The following is a 12,913-nucleotide window of genomic DNA, read 5'->3' as shown; positions in this document are numbered from 1 at the left end:
ACATGTACCCCACTGACAGCTCCCACTTGAGTCATTGCTTCTCCAGTATTGATAAGCATTAACAAGTTGAATAAACAAGACAAACATTAAATAATTTGCCCAGAGTTACACAGCTAGTAAGTGTTATGGTTAGATTTGGATTCAGGTCTTCCTGATTCCAGACCCTGTGCTCTATCTTAGAGCAGAATACAGAGAATTTTTCATCTTAATCTTGAAAGCTAGGTCTCTCCCTGGATGGTAGTTATTCAATAAAAGGTTTAGTACAAGAAATTTGCAGATTCCCTATAATCTCACTTTAAAAACAAAAACAAAAAAACATGCTATTGTTCAAGCTCCCTTGGAAAATGAAATGCTGATAATTGTGTGTAATCTTTACACACCTAATTGTTCCTTTCCCCCCATCACAGGACTAAAGTTAATTCCATGTTGAGGGTTTCCAAATGTACTTCTCCATCATCATTTTCCCCAAACATTAGTTATTTGTCTCCCAACTAATCTATTGTATCTCTCTTTGGATGTTACATCATCACCTCAGCCTCAGCATGTCCTGGCCAATATTTTCCCTCCCACCCCAAAATGTCTCCTGCATCTGCCTGGTCTCATGTTAATAAGCACTGAAGTCACCCTTTTCTCCATGTATTTCCTGTCTGTTACCAAATGTAATTGCTTTGATCTGATGTCTTTCTTCAACCCCACTACCACTGCCCTAATAAAAGGTTGCATCATTTCACTAATAGATTACTGCAACAGCTTGTCTTCTGGACCAAGCCTTAACTGCTCTCTCCACACTTTCTTGGTCCATCCTATATTCTTAAGAATGCTTTTATCTGTTGCTCTTTTGCATAAAAAAACCTCATGATTAAATATGACACTAGTTATCCAAAAACAGAGAGACAACATATAAAAGTCCATAAGCTCCTATTAGATAGTTTTTGTTTTTTTTTAAGTACACAAGTTGCATTTAACAAATTAGTAACAAAATGGTTTGGATTACATCTTAATTTTTCATTTTCTTCTATGTATTTTTGTTGTTTTATTGGTGCTTTTTTAGGGCATCTCTATCATTCCTCATTAATTCACATCTCTGAATAGAATCTTCCCCTTCTCTCCATTTTCCCATAACATAGTCAAATAAGACAAATCAAACAGATTGGCCATGATTAACTGAAAAGATGGCTGCTATGTGGTGCAGTGGATGGAGTGTTGGGACTAGAGCAGAAGACTGATCAATCTACGTTTAAATTTAGCCTCAGATACTAACCATGTGACCCTGAGCAAGTCATTAAGCCCCATTTGCCTTGTTCCTCATTTGTAAAATGAGCTGAAGAAGGAAATGATAAAACTACTTGAGCATGACTGTCAAGAAAACCTTAGTGGGGCCATAAAGAATTGAACATGACTAAAATGAACAACAAAATGAAAAGATATATTTTTATGTTCTGTTGCTCTGGACCATCCTCTGTCAAGAAGCAGGAAACATGCTTCTTTGTCAATCATAAAGTCATACTTAACATCTTTATCACTGAGTTCATTGCACTCCAAAACTTAGGAAATCTTTCAAAATTATTTTAACTTCCAACCATTGTGGAGAAAAATTTGGAACTATGTCCAAAGGGCTATCAAACTGTACATACCCTTTGATTCAGCAGTGTTTCTTCTGGGCTTATATACCAAAGAGATCTTAAAGGAGGGAAAGGGACCCACATGTGCAAAAATGTTTGTGGCAGCCCTCTTTGTGGTGGCCAGAAACTGGAAACTGAGTGGATGCCCGTCAGATGGAGAATGGCTAAAAAAGTTATGGTATATGAATGTTATGGAATATTAGTGTCCTATAAGAAACGATCAACAGGATGATTTCAGAGAGGCCCTGGAGAGATTTACATGAACTAATGCTGAGTAAAATGAGCAGAACCGGGAGATCATTATACACGGCAACAACAAGACTATACGAGGATCAACTCTGATGGACATGGCTCTCTTCAACGAGAGGATTCAAACCAATTCCACTTGTGCAGTGACGAAGAGAGCCATCTACACCGGGAGAGAGGACTGTGGGAACTGAATGTGGATCCCAACATAGCATTCTCACTCTTTTTGGTGTTTGCTTACATTTTGTTTTCTTTTTCATTTTTTTCCCTTTTTGATCTGATTTTTCTTGTGCAGCATGGTAGTTATGGAAATATCTATAGAAAAACTGCATGTGTTTAACATATTGGATTACTTGTCGTCCAGGGTAGGGGGTAGGGGAAAGGGAGGAAGAAAAAAAAAATTGGAACACAAGGTTTAGCAAGGGTGAATGTTGAAAACCATCTATGCATATGTTTTGAAAATAAAGGTTTAATTTTAAAAAATTGTTTTCCCTAACAAGACTATGATGATTTGTATAAACTGTTGTATAGTAGTTGCTCTACAAAGCTTTTCATAATTTGATCTACCTAACCTTACCTATCCTATTCTGCTTCATTTAAGTCAAACTTATTATCTCATAAAGATGCTATAGCAGGAAAGCTTTAAAAAAAACAACTGCTGCTTTGGAGAGAAGATGAGTCTTGATTTTTGACAATGAGTTAAATCAGATGACAGTATCAAAACGGAGTCTCCAAAAAGATCTGGAAATATGGGCAAGGAAATATATTTTTAAGAGCTATCTGCCTAGAAGTAGTAGTTGAAGCTGCCAAAATTAGGTGTTTTCTAAGAGAGCAGAAGTGTACAGAGAAAGCAGAGGGGGACAGGCCTGAGATTTATATACACACTTCAGAGCAGAAACAGGAACCTGCTAAATAAGTAGAAAAGGGGGAGTAAAAATAGGATGTTGCAGATGCTAAATTTCATGCAAGGAAGTGTCAAATACAGGGCACAGCTGTGGTGCAATGCATAGAGTGCCATGTCTGGAGTCAGGAATTCTCATCTTTCTTGAACTGCTAACTTGCTGTTACATATTTTGAATCTTCCCTAATGTTCTTCTAGTGGGTGTTTTTTTTTGTTTGTTTGTTTGTTTTTTGGTTTTGTTTTGTTTTGTTTTATTGTGTTGTATTCCCTTTTCTGTTTTTTTTCTTATTTTGTTTAAAACAATTTTTAAAAAAGAAATAATAAGGGATAGGACTAGAAATCAAGGGGACCTTGAACCAGATTTCAAACTATATTACAAAGTAACAATAATTGAAACAATTTTGTACTGAATTAAAAAGAAATACAGAAATTGGTTAATGGACTAGATTACGTAAACAAAACCCAAAAGCAATTTAACATAGTAGCATAACATTTTATTTTTATTTTCTTAACATTTTATTTTTTCGAGTTACATGTAAAGACAATTTTTTCTTTGTCTTTATTTTTACTAAAGCTTTTTATTTTCAAAATATATGCATAGATAATTTTCAACATTCACCCTTGCAAAACCTTGTGTTCCAAATTTTTTTCCTCCCTTCTTCCCATCCCCTCCCTTAGGCCATAAGTAATCCAATGTATAATTAAAACATGTGCAATTTGTAAAGACAATTTTAAACATTAATTTTTTTAAAATTAATTTCCAAATTCTCTCCCTCTTTCCCCCCATGGTAAGTAATTGATATAGGTTATATATTATTTTAAAACAATATTTTATTTTTCTCAAAAGTGAAGACAATTTTTAGCATTTTTAAAAATTTTGAATATAATGTTTTATAAAGCAAGAGACACCAAACTATACCAGGTACTCTGTTATTTCATAAAGGACTGTTAAGAATAAAGCAGCCTGGCAGAAATTTGGTTCAGAATAACATCTTGCACCATATGTCAAAATAAATTCAAAATGGATAGATGACCTAAATATTAAAGGTCTTATCAAGAAATAGAAAAGGGAAGAAGTATTACAACTATGACTAGGGGGATAAATCTTAATTAACAAGGGAGATCAAGCTCAAAGTGGTCTACATCAGCCACTTTAATGGCTTTTGGAACAAATTGTTCTCATCTGCCCATTCAACCATGAAAGTCTTCACAAGCTGGGAATAGAAATCTTCGCCCACCTCAAGGCTGCCATTATTTATAGGTCAGCTCCAGCCACCCTTTTCACTGTACTTTATGGTCCAAAGCTATATTAATGTTATACATGTGCTCTCTGTTCCCTCCCCTCTATCCCTTCAACTCCTTTTTTCCAATCTGGAATTAATTGAATCAATAATGTGAATACTACTGGAAAAAGTATATGAGTCTTATGATGCTAGGAGGGCACAGGGGTATTAGCTCAAAGAGAAAATAGCATACACACTCAATATGGGTGTAGAAATCTATCTTAACCTGCAGGAAAGTAGGAAGGGAAAGGGATAAGAGAAAGGGAGAGGATGACAGAGGAGAAGGCACATTGGGGGAGGAGCTAGTTAGTCAGAAGCCAAACACTTTTGAGGAGAGGGCAGTTGAAAGGAAAGAGAATAAAATAAATGGGGAGGAGGGATACAGTTAGCAATAAAAATTATGAAAATAATTTTGAAGCAGGTTTCTCTGACGAAGGCCTCCTTTCTCAATTATACAGGGAACTGAGTCAAATTTATTTTTAAAAAAATAGAGAGCCATTTTCTAATTGATAAATGATCAAAAGATATGCTCTGTGCCCAAAGGGTTATAAAATTATGCATACTCTTTGACCTAACCATACCACTACTAAACATGAATCCCAAAATAGATTTTTTAAAAAAGAATCTATATGTATAAAAATATAATAGCTCTTTTCTCAGAACAATGAATTGGAAATTGAGAAGATACTCATCAATTAAGGAATACCTGAATAAATTGTGGTGTGGGATTATGAAGGAATATCATTGTTCTTTAAGAATTAATTCATAGGATGCTATCAGAAAAACCTGGAAAGTGCTCCATGAGGTCAAGCAAAATAAAATATACGGTGTACATAATAATAGCTAAGTTGAGGGATGAGCAGCTGTGAATGACTGCTATTCTCAGAAATATAAGACTACTCTGATAGACTTATAATGAAAAATGCTACCCAGAGAATGCATATTCAGAGAAAGAACTGATTGTGTCCAAACACAGACTGAAGCAAACTTTCTTTTTTTTCTTGAGAATTTTTTTTTTGGGGGGGCGATCTGTGTTTTCTTTTGCAACATGACTTTTATGGAAATGTTTTACACAATTTCACATGGGCCTTCTCATTATGATGGGGTGTCAGGAGGAAAAAGAATCTGGAACTCAAAATTTTAAAAACAAATATAAAACAATTGTTTTACTTGTAACTAGGAACAATAGGAGCAATAAAAATATTTAAAAGATAAAAAGTATATGAGACTATTTCCTGATGTTTCCAATTATCCTTTCTATAATTATGTGAGCTAAAATAAGACTCCCTGACTACCAAATCCCAAATGCTTTGCTGTCTCTTTAATGGGGAGGAATGCACAGTATTCATGCTCAAGTCTAGACATCTATTGTGATATCATTAATCCTCTTCAAAAATGAAAGATCAACAACAATAACAAACAAGGGAAAGAATTGGTCATAAAAAATAGTAACAGCCTACATTTAAACAATGATTTAAGGTTTACAAGGTAATTTACAAATATTTCATTTTATCCTCACAACAACTCTGGGAGGTATATTCTATTACTATCCCTTTTTTTACAGGGGAAGAAACTGAAGAGAAGAGTTAAATTATTTGTCAAAAGTATGTGAAGAAGGATCTAAATTCAAATCTTCATGACATTAGTTGCAGCATGCAATACCCTGTGTTGCTGCTAAATGTACAATTTTGATTATGTAAAAATTTAAAGACCTTTTGCATAAGCAAAATGAATGTAGTTAGAATTAAAAAGAAAATAATTTGGGAAAGTAGAAACTTGTTCTAATAAAATCTGATATCCCAAGGTATATAAAGAATTGATACAATTGTATAAGAGCCATCTTCCATCAGATAGATGATCAAAGAATTTTAATCTTAAATGAAAGAAAAATACACAAGATATCAAAAACCACATGAAAAAATGCTATAACTCTGATGAAAAATGCAAATTAGTACAACTCTCCAGTTCTACCTCATTAAATTAGCAAAGATAACATAAAAGAAAAGTATTGATTGTTGAAGGAAAAACAGTAGGATTATCACATTAATGCATTATCAGGTAGATAGTGCAACCATTGTGAAAAACAAATGGGAAATATATCTAAAGTCACTAAATTGTATATACTATATGACCCAATGAATTCATGAATAGTCATATACCCCCTCAGAGGAAGAGGATAGAAGAATAAAGACCTACATGTACAAGAATGTATATAGCAGGATTTTTTTGTTGTAGCAAAACAAAAAACTGAAAACTCAATAGATTGTCCATCAATTGGGGAATGGCTAAATAACTTGTTGAGTGAATATCCTACAGTTACTGCAATGTAAGAAATGATGAATTTAGTGAAACATGAAAATACTTACATGAATTAACAAAGAGTGAAAGAACAGCAGCAGGAGAACAATTTACACAATGAACACAATAATATAAAGAAAATAACTTTAAAAGACTTCAGAACTCTAATCCAAAGAGTGACAAATCATAATTTCTGAAGCACAATACCCACCTTCTGGCAGAGAAGTGATGCACAAAATGAGACAGCAATTTCAAATGTGGTCAGTTTGTCAGATGGAAAGAGAAAGTGGAGGGGGAAAAAAAGAGAGGGAGAAGGAGAGAGGGAGGGAGGAAGGGAATGAGGGAGAGGGAGGGAGGAAAAGAAGGGAGGGAGAGACAGAGAAAGTGGCAAAAAAGAGGGAGAGACAGAGAGAGGGAGAGAGAAAGGAAAAGAGAGGGAGAGGAAGAGAGGGAGAGAGAGAGGAGAGAAACAAGTGGGAAAGGGAGGACAGAAGGAAGGAAAGACAGAGAGAGGGAGGAAAGGAGGGATGGAGGGAGAGAAGAAGTGAGAGAGAAGGAGGGAGGGGGAGTAAAGGAAGGAGAGAGAGACATAGAGAGAGTTAGAGACAGAGAAAAGGAGAGGAAGAAGAAAAGAGAGAGAGAGGGAGACAGACAGACAAAGAGAGAGGAGAATAGGGACAAGGAGAGGAAAAATGAGAGGAAGGGAAAAAGGGAGGGAGGAAGGGAGGGAAAAAGAAGAGAGCATATAGATATAGATTGCTTATAAGGGAGGGCTTTAAGTTAGAGTATATAAATTCGTGGATAAGCAAAAAAAAAAAAAAAAAAAAAAAAAAAGCATCAACAGAACTTTTTGCTATGCCCAAAAAGAATTTAAAAGTACAGAAAACTATATAAACAGCAGTTTTGATACTACCTAAATTTAAAATGCTTTAAAAGACTAACAATTTCATTTTTTATTCTTCATTTTTGTATGTTGAAATGTTTTCATTTCTAGTAATTGAAGAATTAAGAACAACAAAAAAAAAATTTTTTTAAGAACCTCACTGTTAGAAAAGACATTGCACTCTGTATCTGAGCAGGAATCTCCTCTATAATATTCCATGATCTCTACTGGAAGACCTCCAATGTTGAGAAACTCACTGTGATATAGCCCTGTTTACTTGGAGATATTTTTAATTATTTTAGAAAGTTTTTCCATAAATCTTCTTTAAAACTACTATTCATCATTCCTCATTCTGCTTCCTAATCCAAAACAAGTCTAATACCCTTCCTTCAAAATGACCACCCTTAAAATATTTGAAGATTATCAACCCTTTATGCCTTCTCTTCCCCATGTAAATATGCCTAGTTCCTTTAACCAATGTTTATATTGCATGAGCTTTTAATCGATAAGCATTTAAATGCCAATTCTGTCCCAGGTACTGGATTAGGTCCTAAAATTGCAAAGAAAAAAAGAAACAAAGGACTTGTTAGAGACACAAGGAGCTACTTGATCATCCTCTTCCACATATAATCCAGCTGATCTATATAGCCTTTCTAAAATAAGATTCAAAGAACTAAAGACAGAATCTGTCTTCTAGCTAAGTCAGGATCCAGTGGGGCTATCACTCCCTGTATTCTGGAAACCATGACTCTCAAGCCTCAAATGGTATGCAAAAAAAGGAGATGGTGAGAACAGGGGAGCAGGAAATCAACAGTATTGATTCCTACAAAATTTACAGCCAAATAAAACTCTAAGAATTTTTAAAATTTTTTTTTATTTTTCCGTTTTTGAAAATTAACAAGAATTTATTTTTTCTGCATCTTACCCTTCCCCTCCCCACCTTTGCCTATTAGAGAAAAAGAAGAAAGTGCCCCAAACTTTTTCACAGAAAGTGTTTGACTATCCCTACCTCTCTTTCAGTGTCAGCTTAAATGCTAACTACACAAAGTGTGGATTTTGGTGCCCTCTCTCCAATAACATTATTTTATGTTTATTTATATTTATGTATCTTAGTATATGTTGTTTTCTTTCTGGAGAATGTAAGTTCCTTGGGAGTAGGAACTATTTAGTTAATGTCTCTGTATCCCCAACACCAAGTACAGTATCTGTCACATAGTAAACATTTAATAAATGCTTATTGGCCTGAATTGAATTATATTGTTTTTTTTTAACTTAAGTCCAGACTCTTATAATTATTTTTTACATTTTATCTAAGTTTTCTCCTTCATTCCAGGCTCTCAGGATCTTTTAGGGTTCTGATTATCAGATAAAACATCCAATTTTCCACTCCCTTCCAAATTCCAGATTCTTGTCATTTGCAGATTTGAGAAACATGTTTTCTATGCCTTCATCAAACATTCTCCCCAGTAATTCGAACAGCACAAATGGACAGGCTGCTCCATGGGACATTTACTGGAAATCCCCATCCAAGTTGGCATTCATGTGGGATCTTGTCACAATGCTCATCCCAGGTGCATCTGACTGTCTCCATCTAGTCCACACAGAGTAAATGAGACTTTTTTTTTCAAACGCTCCCTAAAATCTTAAGTATGCTGTGTTTATAATGATTTGATGGCCTTTGATGTCTATGTGATCCTAAAGATGGGAACACTCCCAACAAAAATGCAGATTGTAACCAATTCACGCCAGCTAGTTCTGAAGTCCCATAAATGAGGCTTGTATGACAGGCAGCTGGTAGTGCCAGCTAGCAGACTTGAAGTCATAGTTCAAATCCTGGTTTGGACACATTAGCTTGGGCAAGATAATTAACCTCAATTCCTTCGACTGTAAAATAGGGATAATTATAGTATCTGCCTCCCAAGGTTGTTGTGAGGATCAAGTGAGATGCTATTTATAAGCACTTAACACAGTTTGAGGCACCTTTTCTTGTTGTGGAACTGTTTCAGCCTTTTCCAACTCTTGGTGACCTCCTTTGGGATTTTCGAGGTAGATACTGGAGTGGCTTGCCATTTCCTACTCCGGGTTCATTTTGCAGATGAAGAAATTGAAGCAAAATGGGGCTAAGTGACTTTGCTCAGGGCCAGGTTTGAATTCCTGAGTCCAGGCCTGGTACATGGTAAATGCTTTAAAAATGCTTGTTCCCTTCCTGTAGTCTGGATACAGCATTCAATTAATTCAACTGAGTATGTAGCAGATGTTAAAGCTACAAAGACAAAAATGGAATTGTCCAAGGCTTCAAGGACTTCCATTTTACTGAGAGCCAGATTTCTGAAAGGAAGTAAAAGCAAAGTACTCCTAAGACATTTCAAGAGAGAAAGAGTGCCCAGAACTCTAGAGATCAGGAGATGTAGGAGGCAGGCCCTGAACTATGCTTCAGAGCAAACTTGGTATTCTCAAGATGAAAATGAGCATGGAGCACATGCCGGAGAAGTCAATTTCTCTGCCAAAGATATGGAGATAGACTCTACAGGAAATGGTTAATAAGCCAATTTGACTAGAAGAGGAAACACTGAAAGTATTATTTATTTCCATATATATGTGCATATATATACATACATATTTGCATATGTGTGTGCATATATATGCACACATACTTATTATATTTATATAGACATATTATTATACTTATATGTATCATATATTGTATATAATTATATTACATATTTATTATATATTACATAATTATATATATGTATTGTATTGCCAGGCTGTGTGTTTTTGTTTACTTGGTTTTTTATCCTAGAACTACTGAAGCTTGTTGAACAGGGATATGACACAGTCAGACCTGTGCTTTATTAAGAGTATCGGTTTGGCTGCTGTATGAAGAATGGATTGATCAGGAAACCAAAGAGGAGGCTCTGTACAGAAGACCAAGGCAGAGGCAATGAAAGCCCAAATTAGGGATTTTAGTCAAGCAGCATGATGGAGATTGACAAGACTTGGCAACTGAGTAAACAGAGAAATTGTGGGATAAAGGGAAAAAATTAATACAAAGCTGAAAATCTTGGCAATAAGAACAGAGATGTCCCAAACAGAAACAGGGGATCTGGGAGGGGAAGGATTTCTGTTCTGGATACGGTGTTTTTAAGGGGCTTGAGGAAGTTCAGGTGGAGCTGTCCAGCAGTCAGCTGGGCAAACGTAGGACAAGAACTCAGGGAAGAGATTAGAGCTGCTTTATAGGTTTGTGGATCACCTGAGCATCATAACTGGATAATAAAAATTGATCATAATTGAGCCCGAGGAAGCTGATGGGATACCCAGGGGAGGAAGAGGACGTCCGTATTTGGCAGGCTGACCAGCTTAGGTGAGAGTCCCAGCCCCGGGGCTTGACTTGCCCGTTTCTCTGTGGTGCTGGGGGAGGCTTTTACTCTCTCTGCGCTTGGTTTCCTCCCTCAGTGAAGGAGTTGGGCTAAATTTGAGATTCTTTCCTGCCCGAGATCTGGGATAAGTAACAGGCCAGGGAGAGGGAGGGGAGAATAGTAAATAAAAGGAGCAGGTGAGAATCGGGGGAAGTTTCCAGGAGGCTGGGACGCCTGGGAGGGGGCAGCCACTGACCCCAAGGCAAGAACAGACTCCTCGGACGCACCGTTACCCGTGTCCGGACAGAGGGGCTGGGATGGATACATTTTTGGACGTAGTCCACAATAACGTGGAAATTTGTTTTGCTCAAATAGGGATATTTGTTTGCAATTTGTTTTCCTCCCTTTTCAATGAGAGGAGGAGAGGAAATGTTTGTTAATTTAAAAATTAGATATTTTTGATCGAGGGAAACTTGTAGGGAAGGGGGCTCATCCTTGCCATTGACCCCCATACCCAGTGCAACCAAACAGGATCCACAAAGCCAAGGCCGAGCGAGCGCCAGTCCAAGAAAGCACCAGGGGAAAGCCGCCCCGCCCGCAGCTCCCGTCCCCGGCTCCTTTTCTGGCTCCGGAGCATCCTGGCCGGGTCTCCTCCAATCACTCCCACTGGTCCTCACCTGGTCCTCACCCGCCCGCACCCACGAGTGACAGCTGCCCCGCCCTATCACGCTCATCCGCCTATCACCATCTGAGCCCCGTGCAGCGGCTGGATACCTGACTCGTGCCCATCGAGACCACGCCTCCCTCGCGTACCTCACCGCCCACGCCCCGCCCACCGCCTTAACCGGATTGGCCGAGAGGCACCTCTCGCCCTGCCCCTCCCCGCGGGTTATGTAATAGGATTGGGGGGCCTCGGGCACGGTTATGTAATCGGAGCCACCCCCCGCAGGCTCCTCCTTCTGGCCAATGGGGGCGCCCGGGGCTGAGCGCGGCGTCCAATGGGGCGCGGCGGAGGCGGGGTCCGGTCACGTTGCAGGCGGGCGCTCGCGTGGAGGGGGGCGGCCCCGCGGCACGCGGCTGGCCCCGAGACCTGCGCGCCGGGCTGGCGCGAGAGAGCCGGGGCGAGGGAGGGCGGAGGCGCGCGGGGGCCAAACGGCGGCGGCGGCCGAGCGGGTGAGTGCGTGTCTCGGCGCGAGGGCTTGGGGTCGGGACGGCTGGGGTCGAGGTTCAGTCACGCCCCTCCTCCCCCCCCCAAGCGCTCCCCTCCCCCTGGAAGCGCTTCGGTCCGGGAGCGGAGCAAGGGTTCGCCTGGAGGCGGGGAGGGGGCGGCTTACGTAATCTCCCGAGCCCAGCGGGAAACTGTTTGCCCTTGAACTTGAGACTGAGGGGCCGCCGGCTGCCCGGACCCCCAGGTGAAAGCTCTTCGAGGGGCGGGGGCGGGTCGCGTCCAACTTTTGCCTCGGGCTTCCTGTGGGGCCGCGAGCGCCCCGGCCCGGCGTCTTCCAGCCACTTTGTGCCGGACCCACAACCAGCCCTTTAAGTTTGGGGAGCTCGTGGGGATCCCTGGCTGCTGCCTGTATTTATTAAGCGCCGTCTGTGTGCTGCAGGCTGGGATACCTGGAAAAGCAGGTAGCCCCTCCCCCCAGGAGCCGAGCCCTTATAAAGTGCCTACTGTGTGCCAGGCTCTGAGCTAGGCACTGGGCATAGAAAAACCAAAACAAACCCCCCAGGAGCCGGGCTCTGAGCCCTTATAAAGTGCCTATTGTGTGCCGGCTCTGGGCTAGGCACTGGGCATAGAAAAACCAAAACAAACCCCCCAGGAGCCGGGCTCTGAGCCCTTATAAAGTGCCTACTGTGTGCCGGCTCTGGGCTAGGCTTTGACCCCGACCGGGCCTGCCCTGGAGGTGCTCCAGCAAGGAGGCCCAGTGTGAGGGGAGATGACTTCAGAAGGAGGGGGCTGGGGAGAAGAGAAGGTCCCCAGGGATTTGGAGGCAGCTGGGGGTGCTCTAAGTCAGGGTGTTGAGAGAGACAGTCTCTGCTGGCCTTCTGAGTCCCGGGACCCCCGGGGGTGGTGGCCATTCCTTCTCCGGTGGATTAGGGCAAACAGGATGAAGTGGCCCGGCCAGGGTCACACGGCCAGGCAGTGTCCAAGGTCTGGTGTAAACTCGGGCCTCCCTGACTCGGGTTGGCCCCTGAGGTCCCCCCAGATCTGTGACCTGCACATTGAGAGGCCGGCTGGGCGTGGGGATCGGGAAAGGAACCTGGCACCTGGTGAAAATGGGGGCAGAGGGGCCCTCGGCCGATACGGGGGAGCGGGGAGG

This window comes from Sminthopsis crassicaudata, chromosome 3, assembly GCF_048593235.1.
Source record: "Sminthopsis crassicaudata isolate SCR6 chromosome 3, ASM4859323v1, whole genome shotgun sequence".
Taxonomy (NCBI): Eukaryota; Metazoa; Chordata; class Mammalia; order Dasyuromorphia; family Dasyuridae; genus Sminthopsis; species Sminthopsis crassicaudata.
Note: the sequence above shows the minus strand (reverse complement) of the source record.